Genomic DNA, 23029 nt, shown 5'->3' with positions numbered 1-23029 from the left:
ATAATATATCTTAATGTGGAGGATTTCTCATGCATCCTGATAAAAGTTGATTTAAGAGTGGCCTGTTGGTGTTGGCAGAGGTTCGCTCTCTCCGAGTGCCCTCTGAGTTCTTACTGCATTTCTGTGTCTGTAGCTGTAGCTGATGATAAATGAGCCCAACTGATCCTAAGAGAGCTAGCAGAGGAAAGAATAATGGGTATTTAAGCACACTTGTAAATTACCAACACATTTGTCTTCGACTGTCCCCTCAGGGACATCTGACAGCTCAGCACACAAAGTATATCAAGCTCACATACATCTGTTCCACACAGCCTTATTGGATCTGCTGACATCACTTAAATACAAACTGTCACGCCATATACCATAATTCATACTTTGACAAAGCACATAAAGCAGTCGCTGCTGTCTTTGCACCTGCATGTGTGTGTATGTGATCGCGCCTGTCTCAGCAGGTGTGTGGCGGGTCAACCAGAGTGCACGGCGATGTTTATCTCTAAGTACTGTAGACAGGCATGCTGGACCGCCTGGTGGGAAATGGGATTACAGCTATCTGTTCCTCTGCGGCCTGCTGAGCGCCAAGCCTGTGATTTTGCAGTGTTTCCATCAGCCGCACTCATGCTGTCTGACACTTTACTATGCAGAGGTGTTTGGCCAAGCAAAACAGCAGGTCATGTGACCGCATGAGGTGGAGAGAAAAAAAAGAGACGAGGATGACGAAATGTTTGGCGTGTTCAGATGAGGTTCTACGGAGGTGGCGAGGGTTAGCGAGAATCAACACTATTATTGATAATGAATTCAGTTGTGAGTTTGCTGACTTTGCTTTGACTTTTTGTTGGACGGCATGCTGCTAAACACCGAGTTGTTTTGAGCGGCTTGCCAGATCATAACACAGCTTTGTGTTCCTCCAGCCGCAACGTGCTGAAAGGCTTCCAGAAATCCACAGCGTTCCAATTCATCATCCTCATTCATAAACAGTCATTAATGTTTATGACAGGTGTCGTGACATGTTTACGACGGCATTATGTCTGCTTTACGAGACCACTGTCAAGTCAGGTTTTACAACCGTGGCACTTGGAGGCAGCAAAGTGGGGAGTGGAGGGGGGGGGGCTGGCAGCACATCCAAGAGGTTCTGGGATGTTTAATCAGTTACTCGAACACACTCACAAATAAAAAGTCAGTCTGTTTGACAGGGATAGCCATCAAACATTCTCATTAAACTCGCCGGATCCCAGCTCCCCTGTTCTTCAGGGCTTTTATAGGAAAATCACTATTCTCAATTTGCTTGCTGTTGTAAAAATTGTGTTCCAGGTAGTGGTTGTGGTTTCTGGTGGAGGTTAAGCAATGCACCAGAATCCCCCACCCTCCTGCTTTATGGCATGTAGTAAAGCTGTTGGCAGGCCGACAGCGGCAGTATCTTTTTATCTGGCTGCTAATTTAAGGAAGGAGATTAAGGTTGTGAATTACATTCACTGCATCTTTTTTTTCATATTTCTTGATAGTGACTAAGAGCCAGGTTGGAGGCATGTGCAGCATGAAGATAAAGCCACTCTTCCTGATGGTTTTCAGTTTGTGCCTTCACTCGGTGTCAGTCAGGTAATATCAAGGTTAAGGAGGAATGGTTTTACTGGCTTAGCTGTGTTTTTTTTGTTGTTGTTGTCTTTTGATAATGACATATCAATAATGGCCATGTTGGCTTCATGAGATTTACTTCAGCTCATTGTTTTGCTATCCAGCTGCAAATTTTCCGTCGAGTTTCACTCTCTTCACACTCATGTTGAGGTTTTTCAGCTGGACTGTGAGGAGCAGCTCCCATACTCACCAAACCGCCAACAGACCAACGGGATCTCATCGAAACGCCTGACGGGACCATGAAACACCTTGACCTTTTAACACCGCATTACATGGTGGAAGCACAACATCTGTTTATATTATGCGCCAGCACCATGGAAACAACCACTATAAAGTCAGTCAGGACCCCTTTTTTATTTAGTGGTGGAGACGATGAATCTCTGGAGCGACGACTAGGACGGATTGTTTGGAATGCGATGCACAATTTGGCTGAAAAGGACCAACAAAAGTTGTAATTTTGTGATTTAGAAAACTTTTTCGTAAGTGTTTTTTCCCTGACAGATGACATTTAGTACTGGAACTTATGTGCTTTATGATTGGTCAATACATCCATCCATCCATCCATTTTTTTACTTTGTATCCTGTTAAGGGTGTCGGGGGGTGGAGCCTATCCCAGCAGCCTTCAGGTGAGAGGCGGGGTTCACCAGTCCATGGCAGGGCCAACACATAGAGGCAGACAACCATTGGCTCTCCCAGCCACGCCTACGGTCAATTTAGAGTCTGGATTAACCTGGTCCCTCTTGATGTCTTTGGACTGTGGAGGAAGCTGGAGTACCAGAGAGAACCCAGCAGGAACAGGGAGAACATGCAGACTCTGTCGCTAATGTTCCTCCCATGGAACCGCTAGTGAGCGCGCTCTCTGCTGTGTAGGCACTAACAAGAGGAGTTAGGAGTTGAGGTTCTCCACACTCTAACCTGTTGAACACTTCTAACTTTGCCGACGATTAGAAGTAAATCGAACGCCACAGCTGGAGTGTGTCATGAGCCTTGGCCCTGTTGTTTTTCTCAGTGCTAAAATAATGTTAGCAAGACTAACACTGTCATAACTACAACCTAATTAAACTGTTTGCGTTTGGATTTGTCTTGGAACGTCAGACGGTAATTCAGGCGTTGGCAGCGAAGACACTGAACTGAAACATACTTGTGTTACTCCTGATGATTCTGGGTTATGATGTACGCGACGATGTAAACTGAAGGCTTGTTACAGTGACGATGGTGTAATTATGTGGCTTGAGAAGAAATACGAGGCTCCCTTCGAATGGCAGACCGTATTTCTTGTAGTAACAGTCGCAGTTGTGAAGCTAATTGATAAACAACATATCTGAGCTCAGTCTTTTATTGACCAAACAGCAGTTGCAATAGCTGTAAAGAGCAGGAACCACATTAATGTTTAATTTTTATTAGCCCCCCCCCCCTTCCCCCCAACTGACACACAAAGTTCTGTTAATATAAAGGCAAGGTGGCTGTAAATTAGACTCCATTAATATTACAGGCCTAAAAGAAGATATAAGGAGTGCTGAGCTCCTTCCTCCTCCTTCATCATAACACGATGGACTTTGCTTATTGTGTTTTGTCTCATTTGAACTTTATTGATCACTGGATGTGATTTAAATTGGCAGAGTTTTGGACCGGGCTCAGCTCTCGTGTCACACCTGAACCGAAACATTACTGTAGGCAGTCAGATTACAATCACAACTCTGGGTTCCTCGTGTCCACCTGCTGTAATTGAACCGGCGTGCCCCAGAACTCTCCAGGGGGTTCACATCATCGTCTCCAGTATGTATAGAAAGCATTTCTCTGGTTCTTCCATTATTGGATAGTTTGTGCGAATATAATAGAGAGAGAGTCTGCTGATGCGACTGTTACTGTGGGTTCTGCTTCTTCTCCACCTCGAGAATGGCAACATTTATATAAAGAGATGGACCAAGTGCAGGACTTCCTAGTCTGCAAAAACAATCATAGTAGACGAGAGGTGCAGGAATGAAAACCTGAAATAAGTTTATGAGTAGGTTTCCCTTCTTCTCAAAGCCATTATGTTTATAATTAACTTCCTGCAATCAGGTTGATGCAGACCTGAGACATCTTAACATTTTGTTCTACATCATAGAATATGTCAGTAGGTACCCCGCTCATGACTTTTGAAGGTTTTTATATCTCGTAAAAATGGCGGTTGCTAAGAGGTAGCACAACAGGACTACGGAGATGGTAGCGGACGCTAAATATGAAAACCTGAAGAAGTGTGTAGCTAGTAGTTCATAGCTCATAGCATAAGCTTAGCTTTGTACTTAGGGCAAATGCATTCATGCTTAAATCATGAAAGTGGTGTTATTGTATGTAATAGAATGAGTCATCAAGTTTTGTCAGCCATGGAGTTAATTTTTTGGCTATAGTCCAAAATCCAGTGCAGAAACCGCATTGGCTTTTGGTCGAGGGAACCCACTGTGATGCTAACTTCCTGGTTAGCCTGGAAAAATACCTGTGACCCCCTTTGAGTGTTTATAGTAGCAGAAGGCAAGAAGAGTCAGACATTTTGTCTCTTGGCATGTTTTACTTTATACAGAAATCTTGATCCAAACTGGAAGGTGTGTGTGTGCGTGTGCGTGCGTGTGTGTGTTGGTGAAGACGGCTTGTCTTTAAATATCTCAGGGTTGAAACAGAAGCTGTGTGTCACGGGCGCTGGGACTTGCAGTGCCCTTCTCTGCGCCCTGGCAAGCTCTTTACAAACAAACGTAAGCAGTTTTATTGATAGGGTAATCCTAGACTGATTAATGGCCCAATAATCAGCCGTAACCTGCAATAAATCAGCTGCTGATCAATACGGCCTGTGCTCTGCAGCCGTGGCCAAATCATTACCATGTCACTGTATATCTACCATTAGTGCAGGAGGGCTGAAGGGAGCGAGAGAGCAGGGGAAGAAAAAGTGCTTCCTATCTAATGTGTTGGAAATGGGATTGATAGAGAGGTCATTTTTTGATTTCATTTGTGTGCCAGCTCGCTCGCTCCCTCTTCTATCCCTCTGATTAATGACCGTACAGCAAAGGGAGCGATAAAGATGGAGAAGGGAGAGCAGGATGTTAAATTATTATAATGACAGGACAATTAATGAGAGCAGGCAAGATTATTCTTCAATCTTGTGGCGTATCGGTGGTATGCACGCGCTGAGCATGTGTGGAGGTTTTTCTCCTGACAAACGTGAGCCTCGACTGTAAGATGTCGTCTGTAGTTTCCTTTTCTCCGAGTTTTTGTGGGTCCTTTTTTAAAGTCCTAAAATTGTTAAATCTGCAATTTCAGCCCTAACGATGCCTTAAATATGCTTTAGGAAGCTGTTAAAGCTGAACGGCCATCATGGAGTAACAGGATACGATACTTTCCCACAATCACAGTGACAAGTGCTGCCGTCATCACGACGACGGGAAGGTCTGATGGGTTTATTTAGCTGACAGCCTCACTGGCAAACATCTATCTGATTTATTGCCACATGATTGAGGCCTGTAATGGTTGTTGTTTCCTGCTCACGTGTTCATATTGCTGAACTTTTTGTTTTTTTGCCACATGTGAGCAAAAATCAGATTTGGCTCACTTGAGCAAGACGGTGTGAGCGAGCTTCATGTGACGAGAGTGTAGCAGAACCCCCCAGTATGCTTGTGCGATCGCGGCGGAGCACCGCTGCTACTGGCCCCGCTGCTACTGGCCCCGCTTCGCAACAACTCATTTGTACTTTTTAGCTAGCAAGGATGTGACAAAGGCAATAAAACTGCACCATAATTATCTTAAAATGTGTTAAATAGCTTTTAACTTGCTGAAACCTTTATCGAACCCCCTTTTGTTTATTTACCCTCAATTTTTCCTTGGCTGCACTTATTTAAATAGTTATTTTCCCTCCCAGATCATTTTGAGAAGTGTTGTTCCTAAACTTTATGCCCTGCTGTAACTGAAAATTCTTTATCCGGTTATTGGTTTATTGCTTCTACTCACCCAAACATAAACATCCATCATTATGTTTTCATCTCTCAAGTAAATCCACCTCTCCAAGCTTTCTTCTCTTCCCGAAATGTAATTATGCTGATTAAGACACAAGCCCAGCGTGCTCCCCGTGCAGGCTCTGTTCCAGGGAGAAATCAAGTCAAACCAATGATTAATCAAAACCAGTTGTTGGGCAACTGAAGTGAGAAATTGTCAAAACTGCTCTCTCAGCTGAACCAAGAAACTCGATCTGCAGCCTCTCTTTGCTGGGAACATGAATGACTCCATCTGGGTGTTTTTATTAATAAAACCATAAATTGTGTTTTATCCTTCAAACACTATTTGTGCTGATGTGTTTTTATGTCTTAACCTCTTTATCGTGGGACATTTGAGTCTGTATTTCAGCAGCGAAGTTTGCCGATGAGACGATGGCTGTGTGAGAGTTAATCTTCCAGTCTGACGAGAGGAAGGACAGTCGCCACGTCTTGCCAGAACGATGACGGAATCATTTGTTTATGTAGTTGTTTTGCAAGATATAATCATTCTCACTCCTTATGGCTATTTTCCATCACATTCTATTCTTACATTTTAACTCAATTGTTACACCTCAGTGCCAGTCACAGCTGCAGGCCAGAGGCATCGTGTTCCCGGCTTGTCGCTACTTACGTCCCCATGTCCCGGTTCTCACATGATATCTCTTCTGTTGTTCAAATTTAGCTCCAATGTCCACTAGAACTCAAGGATGAACTGGAAAATTTTCAGAGGTCGAAGGTCATTTTCACAATAACCAGGAGAACCATTTGCGCTCTTCCGACTGGCTTCAGATTCTACCTGGTTTCTCTGATGTGATTGGTTGACTTAAGGCTGTGATAGACGTGGGATTCATCCAATCACCTCCCAAGGAGTTCTTGAAAATGTTGGCCTTTTTTCAAACTGTTTCTAAGGAGGACTTCCAGGGACCAAACAAACTGTGGGTAGCACAAACTCAACAACCAACCTGGGAAAACACAACTGCCATGCCGCACCTCTCGACTATTCTTGCGTTTCTTTTATTGCGTTTTTTTTTTGTTGTTGTTTTTTTTAATCTGTGCTAAAAATCTGCAAAAGAAGGTTGAGTTGGATGGTTGCTTGTAAAAACACCTGACGTTTAGCCACGAGCCAGACTTCCACGGGCCGTGATACTCCAATAATCAGAATAGAAACTCCTCAGGTCTGATAGGGAAATGTGGACCTTGGGAACACAATCTGATCTGATCAAACATTTTTACTGGGGATCCTCAAAGATTTCAAGATTGTTGACCACTTTAATAGTTGATTTTCTAAAAATGAAACTAGGAACCAGTGATGCCGGCAGTCCTGAAACACTGAGACAGACCACATTAGTTCTGGCCTTTTCTCAGATTCGTTGGCTGATCTTTTTTTTGGGGGGGGGGGGGGGGTTGTTCATTTAAAATGCCGATTTAATCAAAGGCCTGGACACACCATAACTTTAACCACATGTCTATAACAAAGTGAATCATTCAAAAACCTGAAAAATAATGAAGCCTCGAGTTGAAGTAGAATCATCCTCGAAGTGTCAGGTGTCGGCTCGCCAATTCACGAAACAGGATATGAAAGGAGATGTTTCCTTGATACCAGAGGTCAGCATTTGGTCAGAACGCATCAGATCCACGCATGCAGGAGGTCGGGGGTTTTTGGTTTTGTCTTGTTTTTTTTCAGGGGGGGGAATCATGAAACAATGGAAGCAAGGATCAAACCAAGTGAGTGAGGGTGGGAGGAACTGGGGATGACAAGGTGCACGCAGAGGAAGAGAGTGTGTGAAGATAAGATAGCGCAGATGTAAAGAGAAGGGAGGACGGAGAGGAAGAAAGGTAATTTGAGAGAGAGAGCAGCAGAGGAGGTTGAGGCATGGCTGACAGAGGGCCATTCATCCTCCATGCTAGAAGAGACAAACTGCTGGCAGAGGAAGACAGGCCCCATAAATCACTTTGCGGCACACACACATACCGACACACATACACGCATGCGAGCGTGCGCACGCGCGTGCACACACACTTCCATGGCCACACACACATGCGCAGAAACCCACATGTGAAGAGAAAACACACATCTTTTACAGCTTATTTCAATGTCTTTTTTTCATTCTGGGCATCTGGATGTCTGACCCCAGTGTCCCAAAAACTCATTTCCCCCTTCGTTCTTTCTTTCACAAAACACCTCCACTGGTACACAAGTATAGTGTTGAAGTTCTAGTACTTTAATGGGTTATTTCTACCTTCTAATACTAGATAGGTGGGTTCCACTTTATTTAAGAGGGAGATTTTAGATGAAAAACATCAGTTGTGCTTTTAAAACACAACCCAATGCTAGAGATTGAGCCCTCTGAAAAGCGCTGTGGTCACGAGGGTTATAAGTTCATGTTGTGAAGGAGTGGATTTTTTAAAATTTATTTTGACTCGCGTTTAAGCAGGTTGCCAAGATCCAACCCTCAAAAGTGATGGCACCTTGTCGTTGTAGTTTATATTTAATCCAGCTCTCATTGAGGGTTTACATTTGAAAGGTTGATACAGAATCAGTATTGAACGTGTTAGAAAACGAGAAAGGTCACATCTGCGTGTCGGCTGGGAAAATAGCAAAATTACGCCACTTCATACTTGGTATTGCTGATGGAATCCTGACTCCATCCACAAGACAAGCAATTTGAAAGTTGTTTCTCTTGTCTTCTGGTGAAAAGATGTGACAAAGCAAGAATTTATGTGCATCATGATGTCGTTACCGCTGCATGAGTTCGATCAGTGCTTTTGCTTTTGAATCAGAGTGAAATCTTAAGTCTGAAGCTCCTGGCGTCGGCTGTCAGAGGTGGAATTCTTCACAGCTGCTCATGATGAGCGTCATCGTTCTGGTGGGGAAACGGCAGCGTTTTGTTTTCTGCAACAACTTCCACCCACGAGTCGAACCTAATACATTTGATAAAGATCTGTGTGGTTTTGGTCACATCAAACCTTTTGGAGATGATCAGAACGTTCCTATGCAGGTCTTGGTCACAGAGTAATCCTCTCTATGTGAGTTTAGGACGATGTTCCATGTAAGACCACCTTTGGAGTACAAACACCCAAAAAGAGAAGGTTCCCATGTGGTCCTCTGAAAGTCCCAAGTAAGCAAATTTTGGATGGATTGCCATGAAATCTGATGAAGATGTTCAAGATCCTCCGTGGATTCTTTCTGAGGATTCTGTCGGCCCTCTGACCTCTTCTCCAGCCCCACAATAAACTTCAGATCTGTGCCTTTTTTGTTTTCTTTGATGGGAATATTCTAAACTCCTGGGTGGATTGTTTGGGCTGAGACATTTACGAGGGAGGAATTTTGATAACTCGGATATCTTGACTTTTCATATCGCCAGCCATTATCAAGTCAGGATGTAAAACCGGTTGGTTCATGACTAAAATATCTGCACAACCACAGCCTCAGCTGTACTTTGGGTCTTGTATGATGTGACTGATAAAACTTCTACTCACTCGCTGGGTCCACTTGTTTGTAACCTTTGTCTTTATGAAGACGGTGTTGAGCTGTGATTGACAGTGTCGGGAGGTATAAATTAGACGTGAACATGTTGTAAACCTGTATTACTGAGTATGTAGGATGTGTTCAAGTGGACTCCATCATATATTCTATGTCGTATTCCTCCTCTGAGCTGGATTTGTGTTGGCATGTGTCGAGCCTCAGAGTTTGAAAATAACAGCGCGTCCAACCTTTGGATTTTCCCCTCACACACCAGTAATACTTAGCTGGCAGCGGTTTGTTCTTCCCCTGCGTCTCTGCGGCCAAGGCCAGTCGCTCGGTGACTGATAGACTCTCTCTCTCTCTCTCTCTCTCTCTCTCGCTCTGTGGGTTCTGTCAGTCACAAAACTCCCACTTTCCTCCCCCACCCAGCGAGGGTGAGGAGTGCCAGTTCCTCTTCGCCCAGCCCTGACCTCTGTGCTGACATGCATGGCGTGTTTCGACAGCGGGCCACACGCTGACCACGGCTGCTGGGTGAGCTGGGGTGTGGCTGCCCTCATGTTTTCGCTGGAGGATGTCCTTTTTATTGTTATTTCAGCGAATAATAAGGTTAAAGGCCTTTTTGAAATAATTAATGGAATGGGGCGAAGACATGATTCGCTCAACAGATTCATGTGCGGCAAAAATATTTTGACTTTAAGACCTGCGAATCCACGTGGAATTAGTTCAGTGTCACGGTTATTAATGGAAACGTTTGGCGCTGCTTCAAGCATGCAAACATATGATTGGAAAAGGGTTGAACTCTGAGAATTGAAGCACAATCTGGACACGGTATCAAGATCTGTACCCATCCAAACTTCCATGCAAAAACGGAAAAAAAAACCCTGGTATTTCAGAAAGTTTTTGAAGTGGTGCTGACATCTTAAAGAGGCAGTGACATGAACGCACAATATACAGATACTCTAGAAAGGTCACTTTGAATGTGTAGGTTTTGCCGAGGTTCACGTTGTACCTTCTGAAAAATGATCAGAGTATTTGGATCTCCTCCACAATGTATGCAGTTCATCCTTCATCCATGCCCCGCACCTCCACCATGTTTCAGAAGTTTTTTTTTTTGTTTTTTGTTTTTTTCGGTATCCCGCTTACAGACAAACAGTACTGAATAAAAAAAAAATCTTTTTAGCAAATGAAATGAAATAAATCCATGAAACAAATCACGATAACAAGCACGTATCTGGAACCCATCTGTCACTCCGGTGAATCCTGTGTCTCCTCTTGATTGTGGACGACCTTTGTGGACGACCTTTGTAAAATCAACAGCATATGCGTTCTTCCACGTTTGCGTTTGTCCACGTTTGTGTTCTTTCGCGTTTGCATTCTTTCGCATTTGCGTTCTTCTGCGTTTGCGTTCTTTCCCTACAATTTTTCAAGTTTGACTTCATCAGAGCCAACAAGAGTGGTTCCTGTGGTTGCCCAGCAAACATGGCCTGCTGCCTCTGTGGGGATGCAACAAAGTGAAAAGCAGCCTGACAAACACCTTTCAAAACATGAACGCGTCTTTCCTCAAACAACCCAGCAACATCCAAGGCGTATGAGGGCGTTTCACTGAAGATTTCCCCCTTAACTGCGCAGCAAAGAAACCTGGGGCTGAAACTACCCTTTCCATGCTTCATATTTTTACGCTGCGTTCAAGTGACTAATTGTGGGAGGAGAATATTTGAGCAAACTTTCTGAAAACACAGAGAGAGAGAGAGAGTTGTCCTACAAATGTGTATGTTGGAAACCGTGAAGGGGGAATTCTGTAGAATAATCCAGACACGTCAGTACCGTCTGGTTCATTTACTGCGAATGGACTGAAGAATGATGATGTATGTCCATTCCCTAAGTCACATTTTCTACTTGCGTGTGTACTTGTGTGTCTGTGAGTGTCTATTGTTTGTACGCTGGATAGTCCCTGTTATGTGTAATGAATACAAACAGCTCTGCTACAGCTGGTGTTTAATGGTGTCAGATATGACGTGGCCCGTATGGATGCTCATTGTGTTTACTGCTAACACAGGATATAAATCATTAGGGCAGCCCTGGTTTTAACCCGAGCCATATGCACAACTTCACACGATTGAGAAAGGCCACATGGCGGTATGGGCGAAAGCGTAAGGTTAGAAAGCCGGTGAAACTGTGTCTCCTCATGCATGAAATAAAGAGATAGCATCTCCAGGAACCAAAGAACACTAAGATTATTGTGCAAAACAGATAAACCCCAAAAGGGCTTCACAGTCTCAAGATAGAAGCTGATAAATTTATCGAGGACAAATCAAATCACTTTTAATCAAACGCCACGTTACTGTCATCTGAGCTATTAATTTTGAGGGCCTCCAAAAATGTCTTAAAGGATTTTCTGCGTTTGACTAACTTTTTTTTTTTTTAAATGGCTCCAAGCTGGCAAAAGCTGCGAGTCTGAGGCATCTTGATTTCAGGGTTGTTTGTCTATTTGGCACGAATGTCCACAGGGGACTCGAAGACTGGAAAGATCTTGGTGGTTGAAGGTCAAAGTAAATTACCCTCAAGGGTGCTTGCTATCTGCCCCGTTCTCAGCTTAGATGCTCTGCAAATGAAGGGAATCTTGAAATTTTTTTTGTTTTTTGGTGGTCAAAGGTCACGATCACTGCGACAGGCAAACATTGCGGAGGCGTACAAACGCCATGCGGCATTTCTCATCTTTACTGACCCGTTTGTATGCAGTATTCAGATGTAGTTAGCACCCAGCAGATCTTTGCACCTTGCTCTTAGTTGGCGTTTTTGCTGGCTGGCTCAGTGACCTCAACACATGGAGGCTGACATGTTAACAGACCTGCAGCTGATGACCAACTGCTGTGCAGTACAATGAAATTCAACTTGTTTTGTTAGATTCCAAACATCTTGCAAGCCGGTGGAAGGCAGCAGGACTGTTATTGTTTACAAGTGCAGATGCAGCCAATTACTCGAGTCAAAAGGCGAAGAATAAATCAAATCTTTTAGTACATCTGATATCTTGAGGGCTGCAGAACAAATGGGTCACTGTCAGCGAGGCCAAACAGCAGCTTTAAGGGAATTGCATTAAGTTGGTGGCTCAACTGAATAGCAAGCTAAGCTAATGTGGAACAGGGGCCTCTGGAAACTATCTGCTCGGATGGAGGGAGGTGACGGGGAGGAGAAGCTGCCTTCATTCTCTTATCCCTCATTTTCTCTCTCCCTTTAATTCCCTCTGTCTCTTTTTCCACCTTTTGTCTTTCTTATTTAAGCTGACAGGCTGAATTGGAGAGCGTGGGATGACCAGTGGGAGAGGGGAGGAGACAGATGAAATGAGATAAAGACCAGCAGAGCTGCAATGAAATAAACGAATTAGTGAAGGAGAGGAAAGAAAGGTAGGGAGATCCCCTTTTTATGTATTTGTTTTTCTGTAAAGATGGCTTTCAGGAGGCTTGGGGAGCCGTCTGGGGTACCACCCAGGTCAAGTTGGTGCGACAGGGTACTCATTGTCAGTCTGAGTTGATCTCCAAAGCCACATTTTGCTACTTTAGAATCCATGCGGTTGAGTTCTGTCGGCGATGTCACTCCTCCAACACAGTGTTGGTCCATCACAGTCCCTAGTGTGGGTACACACTCATAAACTTGATGCAGATAGAAAACAAAGTACCAAATTCAGTAAATATTTATTTTCTCTTTTATCCAACTTCAATCGATTTTGATCAGGAGGAAGGTCATCCGAGTTGTCCGACTGCTTGTAGAGAGTTACAAAAAAAGAAGTCAGATGCCTATCAAGGGTTGCCGAGTGAGTTTCAGACAGATGGTGTTTGACAAGACAGACGAACCGAAGTTAAACATTGTGTTATTTAACACCGACTCAGCAGGAGTAAGAAAGGCTAACGTCAGGAGCTGTCCTGCGCATGTAGACCTGAGTGTAATGATCAGAGATGAAGTGAGATGGATGAGGCTTGCACCAGCGCTATCACCTCCATGACGTACAGCGGGGACATCACGCAACGAGTCAAAGCAGGAGTTTATGGATCAATAAGCGTCACGGCTCAGGAGTCCTGTGATGCGTGAAGCCGCCTGCTTAAACTGATTATGACTGTGGGTGTATTGTGGTCGTACAGTGTGAGTGTGTGCGCAAGATAAAGAATAAATTACGGGGTAATGATATTAAAAGCACAAAGTCGTTAAGATACCAAGTTAAGACACAATAAATCCAGTCGTGGCTTCTACAGCCTGTCCCCACACTGGGTAATTAAATTAGATTTATAAGCCATATTACATCAGTGCTAGATACTTCATCCACCCTCAGCTCCTGCACCGTCCCTCCGTTTTGCCCCGCTTTATTAGACGACCTGACAGCAGGGAAAAATATGGTGGAATGTTCATGTCCCGAGCTGCGAGAGCTGTGCACCGGGCACTTTGTCTTCTCTGGTGTCAGTCTGTCCACTGATAGTATATTAAGCGCTCCACTTCTCTGCAGAGCAGGGTGGTAGCAGGGCCGCCTAGAAGACCGTCAGACAGCTTTATAATCACCCAGTCACAGCTGCAGACACCTCCGTCAGGTACTTCCAGCACTACTGAGAGAGTTGGAGGACAATGTCCCCGAAGAAAAAATAAATGACAAAAAAATCCTGGCTGCCAGGAGCAAAGAGAGACTTTAGAGCCACAGTGAGTCGTGAATCTTGAAACTTGAAAGGAACAAAACATTGAACCAACAACAGTCAGCATGGAAGTCTTGACCGATGACCACACTATTGACCTAACCAAGCATGTCCCAAGCAAAACCACCTTCCATTTAGCAACGCTGCGCAGGGCTTTTGGCTTAAACTAACAGTTTTACCATCATTCTGATGGTACACTGAATGTACTTAAGGTAGTTTAAAAATTACAGAGCTGGTTTTAGCGCACTGTCCCATGGAAGTCCCATTTTCAAGAGACAAAAATCCTCTAATGGCTTTAGCAAATCTGATTGAGCGGAGGGAAGCAGGGGGTGACGCTCAAGAGCCGCAAAGAAAAGGAACAGCAACACTAAACTAACAACAGTCAGCCTGGAAGTCTTGACCAGTGACCAAAACAACCACATCAGCTTGAAGCAACATTACGTGGCATCTGGAGCTTAAACTAACAGTTTCAACGTTATTTTAATGGTACATTGAGGATGTTTATGGTGGAGCTGCACACTTTTGAAAAAAGCCCCGGTTTATAAAGTAGGTGGAGGAGAAAAACAAGACTCTGAATCTCTGAGCCAGTGTCACGCTGTCCTAGCGTTTTCTGTTCAACCACTCTCAAGTATGAAGGTTGTCGTTGCTGAACCAGAAGCCATTTCTCCCAACAAATGAAAGCTGTTTCAGGTGAGTGCCCAGGTAGTGCAGGTGTCTCGTGTGTTGCCTACAACACAGTTTGTTTTGATGTCTGCATGGACGTAGCTGGCTTGGATGAGCGTTTGTATCCTGGTTGCTGCAGGAAACTGGTCTGTCTTCCCCCCGGTGAAGCTCCTCACCCTCAGGTGAACAGGTAGAGTTAGACGGCTTCACTACAAGCTTGTGGTAGTTGAAGGTGCTCCTCGGGGAGGCAGAACAACCAGGGCAGCTCGGTAGGGTGACGCGCAATCGTGGAAAAAATGGGGTGAACACAAAAAAATAGATTAAAAATGGAAGGAAAAAAAAGTTTTAAATCGAGAGCAAATTCCTCCACCAAGATCACCAACAAAACTCCTTCATAGGGAGTCGAATCAAGCATTAAGCCCACAGACGAGTGTCTAAAAAATCATCTCAACAAATAAAAACCCACAAAAAAAAAATCACTCTGGTGATTTGAGTGAACTGACCCTTTAACGCGGAGGCAGAGAGCAGAACGCCAATTCAAAGAAAAACAAGCGCGTCATGAGATGAATATGCCAATCAACGGAATGATAGTGGGCAGAAAAATGCAAACATACTACTGCTAAGGATGAAGGTGTGTGTGTGTGTGTGTGTGTGTGTGTGTGTGTGTGTGTGTGTGTGTGTGTGTGTGTGTGTGTGTGTGTGTGTGTGTGTGTGTGTGTGTGTGTGTGTGTGTGTGTGTGTGTGTGTGCGCGCGGACACAAATATGCCTGCATCAGTTAATTAGCCGAGCCAAGAGCAGGTATCATAGGATGTGCAGGATTCATACATGGGATGTCGTAGGTGACTGCTGGTCCTGAATCTGGTGTAGAAGCGCAGGTATTACGGCTCTCCCAGCAGGTCTAGGGCCCCTCGGTGTGTGTGGCGGGAGCAGTGGAGAGGGTAAAAGAGTTCAGCCTTGTGTGTTTGATTTTAATGAGCTGTGGCACTTTTATTATCATTATTAATTAGCAGTTTTCAACCAGCGGAGAGTGATCAATAAGGTGTAGTGAAACAAATTTCAGCGGGCCTTTGGAATCAATCAGAAAGACTTTTTATCTACATAACTGCCATTAAGCCCCTCTCGTTAGCGCTAACATTAGCAGATTAGAGATTTGCAGCATTTTTAATTGAAACGACATAACAGAGCAGCCATCTTTCTTCTTCCTCTGCTCAGTTCTAATCTCCGCAATTTCCCACTCTCTCAGCTGCCCCCTGTGTTTGTAATCTTTCACACATATGTGGTGTATTTTGTCAGGATGCGTGTACATGCGAGCGACAGGCAGCACATGCACACGCTCACACCCTAATCCTCCTCACACCTAATCAGACAACCATTAAAATGGGATTAGAGGCTATCTGCTGAAATTCCAAATATCCAAGCCGGAGATGTTGTCCTTGTTTACTAAGCTACAATTTTCCTCTTAGGAATGCGACACAATCCTTTAGATTTGGCATGGGGAAAGCTTCAGACCAGTGACACCTCAAACCAGATTCCTGTGTTCCCTCCAAACGACTTAATCCAGGCGCTGTTTGTCGTTAGTACACAAACGTAGAGCTGCTGTCTCACTTTCAGTCACTATTAATACTTAGTGAAGCCCAAGTGAAACAGGAGTTCTCATTTTTGTATGGTGACGCTAACGGCAGCAATTACAACAAAAACAATTACAACAAAATGAGAGGGATCCCAGTGCCGATGGTCGAGAGCATCACAACGATGACAACAACAATCCAGACGCCGGCAGTCACAACAACAACGACGATTATCACAGCTTCATCACCGTCATGTTTGCTTTACCTACAACGCCATGGAGAAATACTACATTACCCACAATCCTAAAGTTCAACAGCAATGTCTCTGACAGTAACCAGTGAAGCAACCATTTCCATGGTAACAGTGCCTTCCACCAATCAGCCATTTTGCCCTTCTCGAGTTGCATGTTATCACTAAAGAGGAACCTGACTGCAGAAATTTGGCTTCAGTCTTGTTTCCACAGGGCGAAAAACACACGCTAGCACATGCTAGCGTGTGTTTTGCCTTCAGTGTAAACAGGTTTCGTCGGCGTTCCCTCCCAGGTCACATGACGCTGCAGGAGAGACGAGTGTCTATTGGCTCTGGCTCAGATCGGATGAACACGGCCATTTGCCGCCGCCCACATACGATGACTAGTTGGGACTTTTTCAACAGTAACTTCTGTGCTGTATGCGGAGGCGTTGAAAGTTTGAGGCCTCCCTCTGTAACTTGTGCAACCTTTTGTTTTCAGCCTGGACTGGGATGCTATTAGATTTGATTCCGTGATCTCTGGGTCTTGGGGAGCTGCTGTTTCTCTGAAGAAGGAAGGTTAAGTAGTTCTGAAATGAGGAGCAAAACCAGTTAGGACTTTAAAAGTGCCTTTACCTTTTTTTCTTTGCCCCCCCCCCCCCCCCATTTTTTTCTCTCTGAATCAAATATTTTGTTGTTGTGTCGTTCTAATACAGTGTATTTCCCCCCAAAAATTGATGAGACCCTTGGGGCTTCGCTCCTCACATCCCTTCTTCAATCTGAGAGACGTCCCCAGGCTTTAATTCTCCCCCTTTGTTCTGTGTCTAGCAGTGGAGGGCTACTTAGCACACAACAGTTAATACCTGTCTAATTTATTAGCCTCCTGCCCCAGCCCTGAAGGGCCATTAGCAACACACACTGACACAGCACACTGGCCTGTGTCGTAATTTATTGTCTTATTACAGTGCTGCAGCGGCATCAATTAATTATCCATTAAAGCACTGCTGTCCCAGGATTTATGGAGGGGACTGTGGGGGCTGAGGGAGATACAGAAGGAGAGGAATGAAGGAGGGAGGGTGTAGCTGTGAGGAGGAGGAGGAGGAGGAGGGTGAGCAGATATACGGGGCCGGATGAAGGATGGATTGTTGTTTTTAGGCTGTGCTCTGGTTTGAAAGTTGGGATAAAAATACAGGTTAGTTTGAGTGGATTTGGATCAAATCTTTTGCAACACAATGTGCTGACCTCGGGGGAAACGAGTTGGCGTCAGGGATTTTACTTTAAAAGGGCAAAACTCAGGAATAGGCAATTAAAAAAATAGTCAAAAGACAATTCGTTTGAAATTAAGTTAAGACGTCCTTGCACCCACTGAACTCAAATGCATTTTTTTTATTAGAAATGCACATTTTTTCTACTGTTTTAATATTTTTCATCTGATTTGGCGGATGGTTACAGATGTCGATGAGATCTGCTTAAAAACAGATAGTCGCATACATGTGTATTCATACTGAAAAAAAAAACACATTTTGAAACTCTGAATTTGAAAAAATTCTTATTTCCACTACATTTGGAAAAGTCCTTAAATCTGACACATTTCACATTTTGTCAGTTTATGAGGAATTCACTGAGCAGAGAGTGTGCATCCCTCTTCAGTCTACACGTCAGGACACCCTTGGCACAATTCAAATGCTGTATCTAGAAAACAGCTGCTACTTTTACTACTTCATGTTATGTTGGGTGATGCGTCACTTTTATGTATCAGTATGTTTTGAATTTGTAACGTTAATCGTAAACTATTACTGTAAATGTAGTGGAGTGTGTGGTGCATTTCAGTTTTGCGTAAAAGTAAGTCAGATAGGCACCGAGTCATTTTAACTTAATAAGTTCATTGTTAAATATTCACATCAGCGCGGCGCAGAGCAGAGGTGACGCGTCGACATCCACACTCCCAAATTTAGACCCGCTCCTGTCCTCGCACCCTGCGTGTTGCAGATGTCACCCATGGGCGTCCCTCCATCCCCACCCCAGTCTGCATCTTCCACCTGAATGCAGTCTGTACGGAAAACAAAGTGTTTTCCAGCGTGGACAGGGAGAATGGATTGCTTCCATTATGCTCTACAAGAAACACATTCTGTTGAGATGACAGGGTTGTAAATTATTGCAGAAGGTGCTGCTGCTAACAAGTCTGGTGATCCAGGGCTAATGGGGTTCACATTCACTAACTGCATGCCGGCAGTGTGACAAATCAAAGGCACCCAAAGGAGCATCGTCATCACCGTGGCCTGGGCAGCGTGCAGGGGAAATTACACCATAACTGAATTAAGCAAAAAATAATAACAGTCAAGCATGTTAGTGAAAACACGCACTTCTGTTTCATGTGATTTTGGTAAACCCTCCAAGGAGGGAGAGGTGAACGTCTTCAGCTGCCATTAAGACTGCTTAATGTGATTAGTTTTATTAAAGTTGTGATTAGATTTTACTAAAAGCACACACACACACATTCAAGTGATTAAGCACTGTGAATGCGCAGTACGTGCAAGTGGACACGCAAACACACACGGAAGACAATAGAGGTGTTTATAGTTTGGGAAAGTGCTTTGCCTTCCTTTGTTTAACTTTCAACTAAACCAACCCTGACACCAACAAACCCATCGTCGGCGTTTCCACGACAACAGCTTCATCACGGTCAGAGTTCGCGTTCATACTAAAGCGATTCCTGTGCTCCTGATCTCTTGTCATCAGCTCTGAGGAACAGTCGTGAGCACAGTCACAGTGGATTCGTGTGTCCTTGAGAGGAAGAGTAGAGCCGAACATGAAAACGTGATTTTCCTTCACACCTCAGTTGTGCTGTCCTCCCCTGGGTGGTGCAGACAGGAAATGGGGAATGACTGCTTCCTGCCTGCGCCGGCTTTGAAGGCAGCTTACCAGGGCCGATGTCACCGCAGAGCAATGTTCCTGCGCTTTCACCAGGCTCTTTGTAACATGTGATTTACAGCTTCCCCCCTGCTGTTTCATCTGTAATTTAGTGTTTCCCGGTCAGATGGCTATCAGCTGGCTGACATGTCCGCTCTGGTGCTGAGGGACCCTCCATAGAAGCAAACGGGACACAGGGGAGCTGTAGGCCGTCAGCAGCAATGGCAGTTCAATTCATTGGGCATCTGAGCTGAATCTACCTTCTAGTAAACATGGAAAAGACCCCAATTCAGAGAGTTATCAGCAGAGCTGAAAAAATACGCAGGCTGCTCACTATGTATAACACTTTCTATGTACGACAGCAGTGGACTAGCTGGTGAACTATAAACCCCTGCGAGTTCACCAACTAGGAAAAGTCTTGTTTTGTCAAGTCGACTGTCAAGGGGATTTTAGAAACGAACAAAATTCAAATTGAAGCCGCTTCCATCACGCGCTTTTTTGTTGTGAAGTGTTTCTGTCAAAGATGCCACGATAGGCAACGCGACCAGGGCTCGAACGTGAAAGAGGAAGACCCAGAAACGCAGCAGCCCGGCCCATCGTTTCGGTCCACTGACGTTCGCCAGAGAAAAAGGAAGCGAGGAAGAAATGACCCTTCGGTTGGACGAGTTGTCATTCTTCTTTGGTGCCAGCTGAGTATTAGATATGTTGCTGTTTCTCTTAAGGTGAACACAAAGTTTGGGAATAACCGGGTAGATGACAGCAGCGGGAACGGCTAAGGATTCGCCACGTCAGAGTTTATTGAAATTTTTGGGAGTTGAATTTAGTTTGATTTGAGGTGCAGCCCAACCCACGATGGTTGTCCGCAGCAAAGCTTCGTCCAGGTGCCATTTTTACTCCTTTTCCTCTTTTTAAGCTCCACTTTTCTTTTAAACCAATATATTTTGTGGATCACTTCAGACTTCATCACCCTTCATCATGAAATGTCACTCACTTGAGCTGCACACATGTTCCCGTTAACATGCAGCACTTTCCCTGACTTAACCTTTGACCTTGTCCCTCTCCTGACCTTCACCTCTACCCTAACCCTAACCTGGCTGTATTCCTCTCCGCCGTAAATCCTGAACCAGCTCTAAATTAAAGTCGGAGGTGATTTAGAGTTCAGCCCAAGCCTCAAACACGGTCGACTGCACTTTTAATCCAGACAAAACTGCAAAGGGTCCTGTAATGCAATTAAAAACATGTTTTATCACATCTTGATCACGTCCAGGCTCGACAGCAAAAAAAGGCCTAAATTCAGATACAAAAATCAGACATGATTGGTTTAGACAAGATGATAACTAAGGAGCAACCTGTGGTTCAACACTTGGAAAGGCACGGCAGTACAAGTAGTTTTCATTGCAGACCAATCAAGTCGGTTCCTTACCCCGTCTGACCTCCTTGGTGCTGTTATCACTGCAGGTCTCAGCAGTTGACGTAATGATTATGATGGCTTTACCGCCAAAGGCGCGAAGGCTGCGATGAGACCAAAGGTGTAAAATGTTCAGACTTCCTACTCAGGTCTTTAAAATAATGGCTGTTTGCTGAAATGAGGGTTTACTTCAAAGCTCAGGCTCGTTTTTCCTGACTTTATGGTATCATTTTACTGTGTTTTTGAGGTCTGAGTGGTTTTCCTCTGCATAATTTTTAAGTCTTTAGTGCATTTCTGTTATTGCCTCCTTGGAGGGTGTAGTGTGTCGGCTTTCGATGGGATTTGGTGGAAAGATGGTTAGCAGCTCACGGAACAAGTGATGAGCTTTTGGAGCCGATCTGGATCGAACTGTAGGTCCTGGATCCTGAGGATCCTGACCAGATATTTCTCTGGACGGGACATAGATGAATTTCAACCAAATTCCCTTGCATCCATGTGACACGACTGAAGGACTTCTGGAAATCATCTGGATGTTTTCTGGATCTGTGAATAACTTTCTAATCCAATACCTATCAAATTCCTACCTGTCTCATCTGTTTTCTACCTGTTTCATTTCATGTTCTAGTCACTTTATTCACTGTACAGTCAAAAACTAATTGCCAAATCTTCCTTCAGTCATTATATCTGCCATAGTTTTAGAAATATTACCTGGCATCCATGTAACCATCCCTCAAAAGACTTGGGAGGGCCGGTGGACGCGACCTCAAATAAGAAAATTCAGCTTTTTGGTCTTTATTATGGCCTTCACCGGAGATATAATGCAATCTCTTGTCCCAAAAAAGGTTTATTTTAAACAATGCCATGTGAAAAATAGTTGATGAAGTTGAGGCTGTAGCATTCTCTCTCTCTCACACACACACACACACACACACACCACTCTACTGAGTCCAAAAGTGAACACAAACACTGCCTTAATAGTTCCAAACTTTTTTCCTCCTGGTCTTCCTCTCATATCCTCCTTTCTCTTGTTTCATTCTCCTTCCATAAATCCTCGGTATTCTTTCAGCTCCTCGTCCTCCCCTCGTGTCAGCCTTCTCCTCCCACTCCTTCCTCCGCTGAGTGAGATACTGTGGAGAACAGAGAGTGCAGCCATGTCCGCCGCTTCGGCAGCTCCTCCAGCTCCTCCAGCTAATGCTCGTACCAGTAACAGAAGCAACGCAGCAGATTCAACAGGTTCAAAGGGTTGACACGTTATGTTTGATTCAGATAATGAGGCGTGAGAAGGAACAAAACGAACACAGTTATAAATTTGTATATTTTAGCTAAATCTGCCTGTTGGCACGTGGTTAAAGAATGTGCAAAACTTGGTGCTATTGTGAGAAGGTCTGGGCCAGCCTTGTCCTGATCCCTCCCTCTCATCACGGCAGTGTCTGTTTTTAATCTGGGCCTGTGATTTATGAAGGAGCCCAGACTGTGTATATCTCCTCACTTCCTTTCATTTCTCAAATGGTTTGTGCACTGTGGGATGATAGATTTATCTACACACAACCCCTGCATGACTAATTAACTCTGAAATATCAGGGCCAGATGTGGAACTGAAAGACGGACCCCAGAGTGCTTTCCCTCCGTCTCCATCTCGCTCTTTGGTTTTTCTATCTGTTGCTCGTGATTTTTCTTCCTCACTCTTCGTCCCTTCTCAACAGTCGGCCGTAATTCTGTTGATAACATGACAGGCTGTTTTTGGTGAATGTAAATGTTGTACTGACTGAAACAGCAAATTGACACAGTTGGTAGTTTTGATTTGGAGGCTAAATAAATGTCTTTGCCTAATAGGAACAATCTGTTGTTGTTGTTTTTTTGTTTTTTTAACAACCTGGGTTGCTGCCAACTATGGGAAATAAATGAATCTCCAGTTTAACTAGCTACAATACTTTACTGTAGCAGTTACTGGAGTACTTAGGAGTATAAATCAACATTTACTGGTTCAACTTTGACCCTCAGTTCTTATCAAAGCCAGCCACGAAGAAAGGCTTACATTGTCCCGGATAAAAAAGGAATATGCCAGTTCACCACTGGGTATTTCTGTTAATTTGTTTAGTCCGCTTTGTGTAAGCAGCTATTATGCTATCTGTAACTTTTAGCCATGCTAGCAGTTAAGGATGGTAGCCCTTTCGCTACATTATTAAAGCATTAGTCACTTCCTGTTTACAGAATGCCTGCAAAGCTAATAACACTAGCTTGAAGGTCAAATTGATCGTACTCTCAGATGCTGAACGTAAAACCTTACCCTCTGTCCGTTAGCGCATCATTGTGAGCATGTTAGCTTGTTTTCTAGCGCTTAGCTCAAGTAGCAGTTTGATATGTAGCTTCATAGGCCTGCTAGCATGGCTTTAAACCCCTTTGAGCCAAGTGTTTAAAAAAAGGACCTGTAGTTATGCTATCAGAAAAACACCAAATGAACGGCTTGCTAGCTAAGTGGTTGGT

General features: G+C 44.2%; 1 protein-coding gene across 5 annotated transcripts in view; it reads left to right on the top strand.

Annotated features, from left to right (window-relative positions):
* LOC147243664 (zinc finger protein 703-like) overlaps window positions 1-23029 on the top strand; it is an 85082-nt gene that overhangs the window by 25615 nt on the left and 36438 nt on the right. For 3 of the 5 annotated variants that reach the window (XM_086187903.1, XM_086187907.1, XM_086187902.1), the window contains exon 3: window positions 12372-12494. The exons of the other annotated variants lie outside the window; for them this stretch is intronic. The gene's annotated coding sequence lies outside the window, so the exon portion shown is untranslated. The remainder of the gene's footprint in view (window positions 1-12371; window positions 12495-23029) is intronic. 5 annotated transcript variants of the gene reach the window in all.

The sequence above is a fragment of the Aulostomus chinensis genome, chromosome 19 (genome assembly GCF_037954235.1).
Source record: "Aulostomus chinensis isolate RoL2024-O1b breed Wild chromosome 19, RoL_Achi_v1.0, whole genome shotgun sequence".
Taxonomy (NCBI): domain Eukaryota; kingdom Metazoa; phylum Chordata; class Actinopteri; order Syngnathiformes; family Aulostomidae; genus Aulostomus; species Aulostomus chinensis.
The sequence above is the reverse complement of the archived record's forward strand: the minus strand, read 5'-3'. Positions and strand labels throughout refer to the sequence as shown.